The sequence below is a fragment of the Jaculus jaculus genome, chromosome 8 (assembly GCF_020740685.1).
Source record: "Jaculus jaculus isolate mJacJac1 chromosome 8, mJacJac1.mat.Y.cur, whole genome shotgun sequence".
Classification (NCBI taxonomy): domain Eukaryota; kingdom Metazoa; phylum Chordata; class Mammalia; order Rodentia; family Dipodidae; genus Jaculus; species Jaculus jaculus.
Window position 1 is genome coordinate 94,659,798 of NC_059109.1, and position 14,439 is coordinate 94,674,236.

The 14,439-nt window shown below is 41.4% G+C and overlaps 1 protein-coding gene and 1 pseudogene across 11 annotated transcripts in view; one reads left to right on the forward strand and one right to left on the reverse strand.

Annotated features, from left to right (window-relative positions):
* The window catches only part of Tasp1 (taspase 1), a 314,575-nt gene that overhangs the window by 131,133 nt on the left and 169,003 nt on the right, over positions 1 to 14,439 (reverse strand). The window lies entirely within an intron of this gene.
* Positions 1,718 to 11,099, forward strand: LOC105944231 (annotated as a pseudogene).

Here is a 14,439-nt window from a genome sequence, read left to right on the forward strand (position 1 = left end):
GATTCAAATGGGGAGTCAAAAACTAGGCCTAGAAAAAGAAAAAAAATAAAAAAGAAGGGATTAAACAAAGAAAAAAGTTTACAAGATGAGCTCAGAGAAACAGGTAAAATCTATAATTGGCCCCCCCCCTGAGGGGGAAAAAGGAGCCTTTAACAGGCTCTATCCTCCCATTGAGGAGCTTACACATGCAAATGTACTTAACACAGATAAGGAGGCTAGCTCTGATTCTGCAGAGGAGGAAGAAGAAGAATTATTTAAAGGGGAAGAGGAAAGACTAAAGGAGGGCACCGCATGTTATAAAAGGAAGCAGACAAAGGGGCCTAAAGGCCAAGGGTGTAGTCCTTTACAGTCCCTAGAGCCTTCCGCACCCCCACCCCCACCCCATAACACCCCTGGGGACACATGCCGCTTCATTAAAACAAAAACCTGGTCGCGGCTGGCCTCCGCTAGGAGGGGCTTCTATTATGGCTTCAAGAGAAAAAAAAAAAAAAAAAGGGAAAAAAACTCCTTGGGAGCCCACACTCTCCAATATTTTCCGCAGCTGGTAGCCCGACAGGCTTGTTTGGGGCTTAAATATTGCTTAATACACTTTACAAAGTTGCCTGACAAACTCATCATCCCCTATACTAAGGAACAGGTAGAAGTTTTGTCTGGCACTGTGGATGATTGGAGCATTCTCATGTGTGCTTTCCCAAATGTCATAGATAATCATTATCCAAAGAGCCCTATTTTGTCTTTTGTTGAAAATAATCTGGTTTACTTTCCTAAAATCACTGTTCAGGAGCCTATTACATCAGCCCCTGCCATCTTTACTGATGGCTCAAAGTCTGGTCGTGGGGCCTACCTGGTACAGGGATCGGAGCCTATAGTAAGAATGTTCAGACCTGACTCTCCTCAGATTGTTGAATGCTTAATAGTCTTGGAGGTATTTCAGACATTTCCCACTTCCTTTAATTTGTTTACAGATTCCTTGTATGTGGCCAATGCAGTGGCTAATTTAGAGATCGCAGCTTCAGTTCGCTCCTCTAGTTCAGTGTCCAATATTCTATTACAACTTCAATCTTTAATTCAGCAGAGAACTTGCCCATTTTATGTTTCTCATATCCGAGCCCATTCATTGCTACCTGGACCCCTGTCACAGGCTAATGACCTGGTAGATCGGGCTACCAGGCTGGCCATGGTTTCCTTAGAAGATACAAAAGCTTCAGCTATAGAATTCCATAGATTATATCATGTTCCTGCAAACACCTTGAGAAAAAAATTTTCTATTTCCAGAAATGAAGCATGAGACATTGTAAAATCTTGTCAGTCTTGTGTCACCTTTTTACCCTCCCCACATGTGGGCGTTAACCCTCGAGGCCTACGTCCTGGAGACCTTTGGCAAATGGATGTGACACATCTTCCAGAGTTTGGAAGATTAAAATACCTACATGTCTCAGTGGACACGTGCTCAGGTATTATTTTTGCCTCACCATTGGCAGGTGAGAAGGTCTCTCATGTAAAAACTCACTGTCTAGAGGCCTGGGCTGCTTGGGGAAAGCCACACCGCCTAAAAACTGATAATGGCCCAGCGTACTCATCTGGTGGCTTTCGAGCCTTCTGTGCCCAAATACAGGTTACACATACCACTGGCCTTCCTTACAACCCACAAGGTCAAGGTATAGTAGAAAGAGCCAATAAAAGTCTAAAAGCTCTTTTATTTAAACAAAAAGGGGGTATAGCGGAAAATGCAACTCCCAAGGAAAGAGTGTCTTTAGCCCTTTTTACCCTTAATTTTTTAATCTTGGATAATAATAATAAATCTGCAGCTGACAGGCACAGTCAACATGTGATTCAATCATCTAGTGAGATGGTGTTGTGGAAGGATGTCTTAGATAATAAATGGAAAGGACCGGATCTTGTTGTGATAAGATCCAGGGGAGCTGTTTGTGTTTTTCCACAGGAACAGGATTCCCCTCATTGGGTTCCAGCCCGGCTAGTGAGGACAGTCAAGCGATCTCCGGAGGAGGGTCCAGGAGACAGTGATGTTCATCAGGGCGGAGATGATAAAGGTCTTATGGACAATCTTCCTCCTGTGCCTGGAATCCATGAATCAAGTGGAAGAGGAAGGGACACAAGATGAAGGGGCGTCTTGGAAGCGCCTCAATACATCTGGGGGTGTTAAGGACATTGGACATGGCTGTGGGAGGAATACTTCCTTTGCCCCTGCGCTGGTGTGTGTTCATCCACCGTTTCTGTTCGTTCTTAGTAACTTCTCTTTTAGTAATTGCACCAATGCTTCCTGCTATCTGTCATTTTAAGGAAGGGGTAGGAGTGGGAATGTTCCTAGTGTGCTGCCTGGGAGGATGCGTACTTTGCCTCTGGTTGGTTTGCCACTTGCGAGCCCAAACCAAGAGGGACAAGGTGGTCATTTCTCAAGCGTTTGCTGCCTTGGAAAGTGGTTCCTCCCCCCAAATTTGGCTGTCAGCTTTAAAAGGCAAATAGCTCCCCTGGCCCTTGCACCCTCAGGGTCTCAGAGTACCCATTGCACGAGGATGGGCAGGGATCTAATAGCTTTCGTTTGACTGCCGCCTTTGCACTCTCAGGGGATCTGTCCCATTGCACTGAGGAAGGGGAGGTTGAACTTCTTCCCTTGATCGGTCAACACATCATGAGGTGCGGACCTGATCGGGAAGGTGGCTATTTTTCTGAGCTATGCCATAAGTTAATAAAAAAGGGGGAACTGTAGGGAGCCAATGCAGACGCCATTCTCGCCAGTCTTGAGGTAAATACTTCCTCAGTTAGGCAGCAACCTCCCTTGAGGTTGTGCATGCGCTTGATGCACCTTGTCCTGAGCCTATCCCGTGGCTCCTGTGGGTGGGTGAGCCTATGGCAGCCAATCAGCAGGGGTCCCATAGTATTCTGCCCTATAAAAGCAGCTACACTCCTGCGCCCCTCGCCCCTCGCCATCAACTTTCCTGTTAACCAAGAGGCTCTCCAATAAAGTGTGATCGAGAAGGATCCTTGTTTGCTGGTCGTGCTTTTCCTGTGGGACAGGGGCTCGCCGCAACCAAGAAATGCAGTTCCAGACACTGAACCTGGAGCAAGTCACTAGGCATTGCTGTGCCTTGGCTTCCTCATTTGAAAACCAAATGGATTCATGTAATTGGCTTTAAAGTACCCAAACAGCCAATTAACCTGATTATCTAAATGTGCTTTTGCAGAATTTAGAAAAAGTTGGCAAGAGTGATGCTACGTTACAAGCCATTAAGACAACTGAGGTCACTAAGGTCCCTAAAAATGTTATTAGAATGTCAAAGCCTCTTCATAAGAAATTTAATTAAAATGTTACTGTAACTTGTTCTAAGCTTAATGAAACTTACCAAAGTTAACGAATTGCATACATTTTTTTGGAAAAAAAATAGAAGTGCCCACAACATAAAATATTTATACCTGGAAGTAGTTTTAGAATTTCGGTAACTCTTTGGTTAAAATGTAGTTAAAAGTCAGATATGGTTGCTCATGCCTGTGATGCCAGCATTTGGGGAAGCTGAAGCAGGAAGATCATTGTGAAGTCAAGAAGTCTGGGTTACATGAAGTTCTAAACCAGTGGTGTTACAAAGAACCTGTCTCTAAAACGAAACAATTTTTTTTCTGTTATTATAAAGTTTCTGAGGGGCAGACTACTCATGAAAAATGCTTTTCAAACATTATTAATTAGTAAAATGGTATAAATTAATTAGCAAAATGGTAAACTCAAGTGTAACAATTCTTTAAGAGACAAAGTTCACTGATTCACTATGATTGATTAACCACTGTGTTTCTGGGGCTTTCACAAATACCCCATTGAGCCTCTAAAGTTAGTTATAAAGAAGGAATCATCCTAGCTGACAAATAATAAAAGTGATTTACAATAACTAAAACTCTAAGATCCAAATCTTACAGTCCCAAGTAATGTGCACATTCTACCAGTCAGTTACTGTTGCAGATCATGCATAAAGGAAATACTAGTAAAGAATATCCCAAAGCCTTGAAAATCTGAGTCCAGGCTGGAGAGATGGCTTAGTGGTTAAACGCTTGCCTGTGAAGCCTAAGGACCGCGGTTCGAGGCTCGGTTCCCCAGGACCCACGTTAGCCAGATGCACAAGAGGGCGCACGCGTCTGGAATTCGTTTGCAGAGGCTGGAAGCCCTGGCGTGCCCATTGTCTCTCTCTCCCTCTATCTGTCTTTCTCTCTGTGTCTGTCGCTCTCAAATAAATAAATAAATAAAATTAAAAAAAAAAAAAAAACAAAGAAAATCTGAGTCCATGGTCAAAATCCAAGTAACAATTGGGGCTGGCAATATAGCTCAGTTGGTAGAGTACTTACTTAGCATACATGAGGCTGTGAATTCGACCACCCAGCCAACATCACATAAAACTGGATGGGGTGGTGATTGCCTATAATCCCAGAACTTGGAAGGCAGAAGCAGGAGGATCAGAACTTCAAAGTCATTCTAAACAAGACAGTTAAGGCCAGCCTGGACTAGAAAACCTTGACTCAAAAAATAATAAACAATAATAATCAGTAGGTAAGTAGCTTATCAGGTTTTGATATTAACCCTAAGATTATAATGGCTCCAAATTTTAACCACAAGTCCTATCAAAAGCAAGTCACTGAACATATCCAAAATTAAGGTTAAAAATTAAGGGCTGAAGAGATGGCTTAGCAGTTAAGGTGCTTGCCCGTGAAGCCTAAGGACCCAGGTTTGATTGCCTAATACTCACATAAGCCAGGTGCACATGCATCTGGAGTTTGTTTGCAGTGGCCAGAGGCCCTGGTGTACCCATTTTCTCCATCGGCCTCTTTCTCTCTTTCAAATAAATAAAATATTTTTTTTTAATTAAGATTTTATTTTGCCCCAAAGTCATAGTGTAGGATAGTCAAAAATGCCAAGATCCAATTACAATCATCTAATATATATATTTATATAAGATACATACATGTGTATGTATATGTATACATACACACGTGCATGTGTATATATGTATGTATGTGTATATGTGCGTGTGTGTGTGTGTGTGTGTGTGTGTGTGTGTGTGTGTGTAGTAAAAGCTCACTAACAAAAGAACATAAGCAAGGCCCTCACACGATAACATAACTTTTTGTTTGTTTGTTTTGGTTTTGGTTTTTTGAGGTAGCCCAATAGTATATTAAACATTCAATTAATAATTTTATGAATGTCTCAATATTCAGAAGAGATTTATAGGGGCAATCTTAATGTCCAGGAATTCTTTAAAGGGAAAACGGGGGATTGAGGAAAGGCTCAGTAAATAAGAACACTGGCTATGCAAATATGAGGGCCTAAGAAGGCCTGAGTTTGATTCCTAGTACCCCACTTAAAAAGCTGGGTATGCCATATGCACCAGTAATCTAGTCTTGTGAGGGACATAGACAACAGAATCATTGGGGCTCCCTGCTTGGCCAGTCTTACCAAAATGGCAGCTCTGAGTTCAGTCTCCATCTCAAGGCACCATGCAGATAAGAGCTAGAGGACACATAATGTTTGTTCTCCTCTGGCCTCCATACATGTGCAACAGCACATGTATGCACACACGTACACGCACACACGCGTGAGCAAGCGCGTGAACAAAAAAAAACTAAAAAAGAAAGTTTAAGCTGATGCTATTTCTCAATAAATTCCTGTGTACAAAAGAAAGACATCATAAATCATTTCATCAGTTTTAAAGTTGCACTCAAAGTTTAAAAACAACACCCAGTATTGGGAAGCTATAAAAAGTATAACAGAGTACTGTCTGCAATCTGCTTACCCTTCATTGCTTATCCCTTTCTCTATTCAACATCACAGCTAAGGTGATTTAAGAGTAAGGAATGGTACAAATGTTCTGAAGAATCAAAGAAAAAAAATGTTAATTTATCTAGGTCAGAGTAAAAGTTAAAGCGTATCAATATGAAAATTATACAAAAGTTATCCTACCATTAACTAGCAAAATAAGTATGTAAGAAGATAAGTTAAGAAAAAAGGAAAAATACAGGTATTCCATCTGAAAGGAGTTTTGCAGCAAAAGGCAATATAAAATTCAGCATTCTTCATGCTTTTTGTTTGATACTATTATGAAGAAATAATACTAATAAGAGGATGGATAGCAGTTATAGCCTAGAAATTTATTTAGGATTTTACTCAAAATTACTATTATGTTTCCTAATCACTCCCAGGTTCTGAGGAAGCTGTATATATCTTTATGAAAAATTCAGAAGATGCTCCAAGCAAGTCCATGTGTAGACTCCATGGGGTTTACAACCCTCAGGTGAGGAAACCAAGCACCTACAATTTTATTTGAAAATTCCCCAACATATGGTTTCAAGCCTGTGGGCTATGTTTTTATTTTGACTTGCAACAAAAGTACTAATGGGACTATGAACTCCATGTGACAAAGCTAAGAGTGACATTATTATCACCCAGAAACTGTGAAAATGCTGAAATCAGATTATCATGTTTAGAATGAGATAAAAGAACTAGTTCTAGGTGTGGCAAAAACAAGAGGAACCTTAAACATTCTTGTTCTGCCTAAAAACAAGACAACTAACAAAGGCAGGAATGTCAAAGATCACAAATATCAACCTAAAAGGTCTTCACTGACAAAACAGGAAACCATTTATCCAAAAGAAAAATAGTTCAAATCCCTGAATATGTGCAAGCCACCACAACCAATACTTGAGATTTCCATTTCTAGTTACAATGCATGGAGACATTTGCAAAAGCCTGTTACCCTCCCCTAACAATAAGAGCAAGCCAAAAGAAGCTATAAAACCCTAGTTGCAAAATTTGTTAAAGAAAGCAAAAAAAGAAAGACAATGATGCAAATATGTTTCAGTGAATCTAATTCCCCAAACTGAGAGGTCCTTAAAAGAAGTTTGTGGTCTCTTTTTGGGGAAACTGTAGGAAAGAAAAAATCCCTTGAAGACAATAAGAAACAAACTGATTTTAATAGACCTTGAATGACCTTGTGTGGGCTAGCATGAATTAGAATGAAGAGAAGCCCAAATACTGAGCAGAGGTTTTATGGCTGCAAGAGCACATAGCCCGGACTTCCACAGGAGCCATGAAAAGAACTGGAAGCAGGCCTGGGCTACAACCTTATGCTCTCATAACTCCAGCCCCCAACAACTTTTTCCCAACCAGCTCCCACCTTACAAAGATTCCACAACCTCTCCAGGCAGCACAGTGATCTGGATGCATACGTTAAAACACCTGAGCCTATGGAAACCATTTCATATCCAAATCATAACACTGGGTCTTTTCTAGGGTCATTGTAATAGTGGCCCCTCCAAAGTGCTCACAAGGGCATATCAACAAGAACAGGAAAGACCCCAAATAGGTGGGAGTTTACCACCAGACTAAGTAACCCAATTAGCTAAAAGCCAGCCTGTAAAAAACAAAGGGGGGGGGGGGAAGAGTTCCCCTTGAGTCCTAAGGCTGATAGCTAAATTTTATAAGAGATGCCAGGCTTTGCTTGTGCTGTGATCTCAAGCTCTAGTGAATGATAAATCTTCACACTGCCACATCAAAATATCTGGAGCATGGGCTGGAGAAGATGGCTTAGTGGTTAAGGCATTTGCCCGCAAAGCCAAAGGATCTGGGTTCGAGTCCCCAGGTCCCACGTAAGCCAGATGCACAAGGTGGTGCATGCATCTGGCATTCGTATGCAGTGGCTAGAGGCCCTGGCATGCTCCTTCTCACATTCTCTCTCTCTCTCTCTCAATAAATAAATAAATAAATAAATAAATAAAATATATTTAAAAAATATAGCCGAAGCTTTCAGATATTCACCATGGGTTCAGGATAGCCTGAGACTACAGAATGAGTTCTAGGTCAGCCTATGCTACAGTAAAACCCTGCCTCAAAACAAACAAGTATCTGAAGCCAAGAGTTACCTCCATCCACTGTTGCAAGATCAAAGTACCATTTCACCTACCAATGAAATTGACTCAATGTTCTATATTAGATGCACATAAGGAGAAATGTCCTCTTTTAGTAGAAAATATTTTATTCAGCCTCCACTGTTTTACAAATATTTTAGCAGTTAAGCAATAATTGTGATATGAAAAATTAAGAAATAGGTGAATAGAAAATGAGGAGATAAATGATCAACAGAAGTAGACTACTAATATCCCAGATGTTAGGGCTATCAGATAAGACTTTAAAAATAGAATAATAGCTTATGAAATTAGTGCATATTATTCATGAAAAGATGGAAATTTTCAGCATAAAAAAATATTAAAAAAACAGATGTAAATACAATGGAACAAAATATAGCATCAAACATTAAAACATAACTAAAGAATATGAAATGTACTCAGTAGGTTTAAGAGCAAAGAAGAAACAGGAAATGAAAGGATTAGTGATTTTGATACAGTGATAAAAGAGAAAACTATCCAAACTAAAGCCCAGAAAAAAAAAAAATATGAATATATAGAAACACTATCCCTGCAGAATGCTATCAGTGTCTGGAATAAAAATCTCAGAAGTAAAACAGAACAAAGGACAATGGCTGAAGATAACATGACTGAGATCACCTAAAGTTGAGACTTAATAGACCAAGAAATTCAGCAAAGCCCAAGAAAGGAAAATACAAGCTATCTCCACTAATGATATTAATTCACAAACTGCTGAAAAACAAAGGCAAAATAGTAAAGACAGGAAAAGAGGGAGGAAGGAAGGGAAGAAGGGATGGAAGGAAAGAGAGAAGGGAGGAAGGCAGAGAAAATATTTTTCAAAAAATAAAAACAGAGGCTAGAGAATTGTCTTAGCAGTTAAGGTGCTTATCTATAAAGCCAAGGGACCCAGGCTTGATTTCCCAGTACCCAAATAAATCAGATGCACAAGGTGGCTCATGTGTCTGGAATTTGTTTGCAGTAGCTGGAGGCCCTGGTATGCCCATTCTTTTGTTCTCTCCCTCCCAACCTCCCTCTCCACACGTATATAACTTAAAAAAAAATTTTTTTTAAGTAAAAAGAAAAAGACATTTTAGATAGATAATGTTTAGAAAATTCAAAGCCAGGATGGAGAGATGGCTTGGCAGTTGGGGTGTTTGCCTGCAAAGCCTAAGGACCCATGTTCCATCTCTCTCCAAATCTCACATAAGCCAGAAGCACAAAGGTGAGGTAAACACAAGGTCACACAAGCATCTGGAGTTTGATTGCAGTGGCTGAGGCCCTGGCATACCAATTGTCTGTCTCTCTAAAGAAAAGAGTCAAAGCCAGCCAACTCAACTACAGAAAACACTAAAAGAAGGCATATGCAAGATGGTGAAACTGGAGCTTTCTATGATCCTCACCGTAAAGAATCTACTTTCACAAATGCATTTTAACAACATACCTCTGTGGGAACCCAGAAATCTGGGAGTTTGACAGTGATGTTCAAACATAAATTCCTTACAGGGACAGTAAGTGTAGTGGTTTGAATATAATAGATGGCCCCCAATATATTCAGTTTTTAATTGTTAGTAGTCTGCTGGCTACCTGGCTGGAGGCAGGTGATCTTAAGGTGTGGTGGTGGGTTTCTGGTTTCAATCTAAAGATATGCAAAGTGTGCCTCCCTGGAGTTCCTGAAGTGTGCTGTCACTTTTGACCTTTAGGCTTGTACTTCTTTCTCTCCGCTTAGGCCTGTGAAGGCAGGCCAGCTTCTTCTGCTATTACGGAACTTCCCCTGGATCTGTAAGCTTCAATAAATCCCTTCCTCCGTAACTGCCTGGTCTGGAAGTTTATCTCAGCAAACCTGAATCTGTCTGCTGCAGTACGAAAAATAGTTTAACATGATCAGCACTCCTTTAAGGTTGCACAGTTCAGTGCCAAGAGAGATGCCCTTACACACTACTTGTCCCATGATGAAAAATGGTATTACAGTGAGTGACTACCTGGGCTCCTTAGCTGAGAGGAATGCATCCCAACAGACTAATTTCTTTCTTGTCTCACTAAGAAAATAAACTGCCTGGAATGGTTGAGTAGTTACAAAAAGATGGAAGAGGGGAAAAGAACATGCTACTAACCACACTTCTTTCAGAAAGCTCACACATAAACCACTTAGAATGCTTTGCCAACATACACCCCAAATATTCTGTGTACTTTATCCAGCAGGCCAACTACTCAAGCAGGCCTTAATAGATGGCAAGTGCAAATGTACTGTGCAAACAGCTGGCACAACTATGAGGGATTGAGACAAAGTATACAAATTACATACACAGGTGCACACACGTGTCAACAAAGAATGAAATTAAGTCCATCTAGCGTCTAAGAGAGACTGAGAATCAATCTCTGGCTGCTGTGAAGTTAGTCAGAAGAGAATAATGGAAGCAAGTTTTTCTTCAGCTGCAAAGACAACAACACACCACTTTAAGAATATACAAAGACCCTTGCCTTTAGGCACACAAAATGGAGGCCAGCCCCCAAACTGATCTTCCTGACAGATAAAGCAGAAGTTCCCACTTGCCACGCCCACATCCACCTGCCACAGGTACCATGGTATCTGCCTCCCTAATCGAGCTGCTGCTGCTGTTCGCTGGGTGGCCCCGCCACCACCACAGAGTTGACCGAGGCTGAGATCATCGACCCCCAGGATCTCCTATATGACCAATACTTCTCTGGAGCCTTACCTGATGATGAGGATGCTGGGGACTCCAGCAAGAAGCTGATGACTTTGAGGTGTCAGTCTCAGGATATAGAGATGACTCAGAAGACCCATCCAGTCCTGATGGAGCTTTCCAGCCCTTGGTACTGCTAACTAAACACATTCCTGAGTGGGCAGAGGCTGGGATCTGGATCCCCTCCATCCCCAAAGTACTGGAAGAGGATGAAGTCATCCCCAAGAGGAGCCCCCCCCCGCCCAAAAGGCATGTGGAGGTGCCCAACAACGTATCCATGTCTAGCACGACCAAGGACCGCAACACCTTCCAGAGAACAGGGGTCCTAACAGCTCTGATTGTGTGTGCTGTGGTGGGCAACCACTTTGCTGTCTTCTGATCCTGCTGCTGTTGCACCTCATGAAAAAGGACAAAGGCGGCTACAACCTTGGCAAGAAGCCAATCTACAAAAAAGCTCCCACCAATGAGTTCAACACATGAAACTTCCCACAGACACTGCTTGGACTCAGGCAGGGAGGGAAGCCAAAGGATTATGAACAGTGGACATTAGTAGGGAAAGGGCACTTTAATACTGACCTACCTGTCCATATCTCCATCTCTGATCACCTTTCCAGGGTCAGAAGAGATATCTTATACTGTGATGCCTTACTTTACTGATTCTTTGGACCCCAGTTGCCTTGGAAGAAAAATGGAGTGAAATTTGCCCTTTCTTAAGGCAAGCAAGGGGGTTGGGTCATAATTATTAAACTTTCTAAATCAGAAAGTAGGACCAGTTCAGAGCTTTATTGAATATGCCTCACCTAGGACCATCCTTAAGCTGGAGAGGATGAGGTATGGGTTAGAAGCCTTCCCAAGACTGCCTTCCTCCCTCCTTATACACCCCATCCATCTGTCAGGAATCGGAAAAAGGGACTAGACCCTCTGGATCTTGTGGGGTGTTCATTTATGAGTGCTTGTTTAGACTATGGGTGTCTCTGTGGTATACCTTGGGCCATTCGAGGCTCTTTCAAGTTACTTGGAAATAAGGTGCTTTTTTAAATTTTTCTTTAGAGGGGTGGACACAGGGTGGGGGGAGGTGTGAGTGTGTAGAAAGCTCACACCAAAAGTGGTATGTAGAATATTTGTGAATCTGGTTTTTTTTTTAAATGTTTCATTTCTTTATGCAATGTCTGGTGCCTAAGCAGGAAGGTGGAGATACAGAGATATTTTTATTGGAAGCATTTCCGCTGCACCTGCTAAGATTGTATTTAATGTTTTGTTGTTGTTTATTGGGGGAGGGTGTTTCTTGATGATGAGAGAAGAGCTGGCAATACGAATTTTTATTAATTTTTTTTTAAATTGTTTATTTGTATTTATTTACTTATTTGAGAGTGACAGACACAGAGAGAAAGAAGCAGATAGAGAGAGAATGGAATCACCAGGGCTTTCAGCCACTGCAAACAATCTCCAGACACGTGCACCCCCTTGTGCATCTGGCTAATGTGGGTCCTGGGCAATAGAGCCTCAAACTGGGGTCCTTAGGCTTCACAGGCAGGCGCTTAACCACTAAGCCATCTCTTTAGCTCTGATTTTTAAAATTAACTTTTAATTTTTACTATTTTAGCTTCAGACAGGCTTCCTCCCTCTTCCATATTTTTTCACACTTTTTTTCATTTTCTTTAAGCCCCTTTCCCATTTTTTTTAAAGCATGTTTCAGCCCACTCCCCCTTTATATGACACTGGCCATTTCTGAATGGTGCTTTGTCTAAAAAATAAGTTTTGGCTGAAACAGTTTTCTAGAAAAGCCCAAAATATAATGAATGGGGATGGTGGTGTATTTGTGTACATGCATGTGTTTATAATGTATGGTTCTTACATGGCCCTAGAAAAGTAGATAAATATATATTTTTTAGGATGTAGTGTGATATTTCGAGGTTCTTGTTGGCTGGGTGGCTAAGTGATTTTCCTGATAGCTGGGTCTATCCTTGTCCCTTTTTTTGCCCTGTTCCAGGTGCCTTCTCCTGACTGAGTTGAAATAGTTGATGGTTGTAGGTGACTCTAACCTACTTTGTGCCTTCTCTTTGGAGCCCAGTGGAGGAGTTGCTGGGTACCTTTACTCCCATTTCTCAATCTGTGCTCCAGTACAGGAAGCAATGTGGGCCAATTCACATCACAGAAGTCATAAATTCTTGTCTCAATTGTCCTGGCTGCATTCAGAGTATTTGGTCACCAACTATTAGGTTCACTCCTGGCAGTTCAAAACTGGCTTAGAGAGTTGCAGCTCAACTTTCCTGGGATGATGACCCTTGTCAGCCTGGGGAAGGGAAGAGGATCAGGAGGGAGGGGTATGATTGGCTTGTTATCTGGGCCTCAATGACAGGAGAGATGCCTGGTGGTTTATCCCATGGTAGGTGAGAAAAATACACTCCCTTTCTATGCTCAGTGGCTGCTGACTCCTATCAGCATCCTAATGCAGGGTGCCAGCTGGATGGGTCCTCCTAGCTCCAGTGCCCTTTTCCTTAGGCTATGTTGGAGTGAGCATCTTTTCTGTAGCCCCTCTCTCACTGTTGTCTGTTACTGTTTTGATAGAAAAATAAAATAAAACATGGTACATTCTAGAAAAAAGAAGTAGGAGGAGGAAAAGAAGTTTTTCTAGGAATCATGAACACAGGCCTTATTGCAAAATGCAGGTGTTTGTGTTTACAGTAACCTAAGGAATAGGATGAACCCTCTGTGCAACGTACCATGACCTTCCTGTACCTTTTTGTTATTAAATATCTTTGTGATTACATACCAAAAAAAGAATATACAAAGAATCCAAAATAATTGTTTTTTTAAAAAATATTTTATTTTATTTATTCATTTGATAGAGAAAGAGGGAGAGGGAGAGAGAGAAATGGAAAGAAGGAGAGAGGATGGGCGTGTCAGGGCCTCTAGCCACTGTAAACTAACTCCAGATGTGTGCGCCCCCTTGTGCATCTGGTTTACATGGGTCCTGGGGAATCAAACCTGGGTCCTCTGGCTTTGCAGGCAAATGCCTTAACTGCTAAGCCATCTCTCCAGCCCCAAAATAATTGTTTTAAGGAAGCACTAACAAGGTATAAAATAATGCAGACAGACAACATTAAAATAAACATGAACAAAATGAGAAAATCAAGAGATTAAAGATCTCTCCCCAAGCATATCCAGCAAAAGAACAATCCACATGATAATGCATATTATCAGAAGTAAGAGAATGGTTACTGTGGTAAGTCAGGGGAACACAGGTTTAAGACCTGCCTGGGCTACATAGTGAGATGTGGTCTCAAACATAAACACAACAAAAAAACTTCATTCACTTAAATTTTATGTACTTTATTTACAAATTTTTTCATAAAACAAAAGTGAGATATAGATGAAGCATTTAACTGCCATTATATTAAAAGAAATGAGGGGATGGAGAGATGGCATAGCGGTTAAGGCACTTCCTGCAAAGCCAAAGGACCCAGATTCAATTCCCCAGAATTCACGTAAGCCAGATGCACAAAGTGGCACATACATCTGCAGTTTGTTTGCAGCAGCTGAAGGCCCTGTTGCATCCATTTTCTCTCTTTCTGCCTCTTTCTTTATCTCTGGCCTGGCATGGTGGTGCACGCCTTTCATCTCAGCGCTTGGGAGGCCAAGGTAGGAGGATGAGTTCGAGGCCAGCCTGAGACTACATAATGAATTCCAGGTCTGCCTGAGCTAGAGTGAAAACATACCTGAAACACCGTAAGTAAGTAAGTAAGTAAGTAAGTAAGTAAGTAAGTAAGTAAGTAATAAAACAGTTAAGGTCTTCAAATGATTCTTCATTTGAAATATT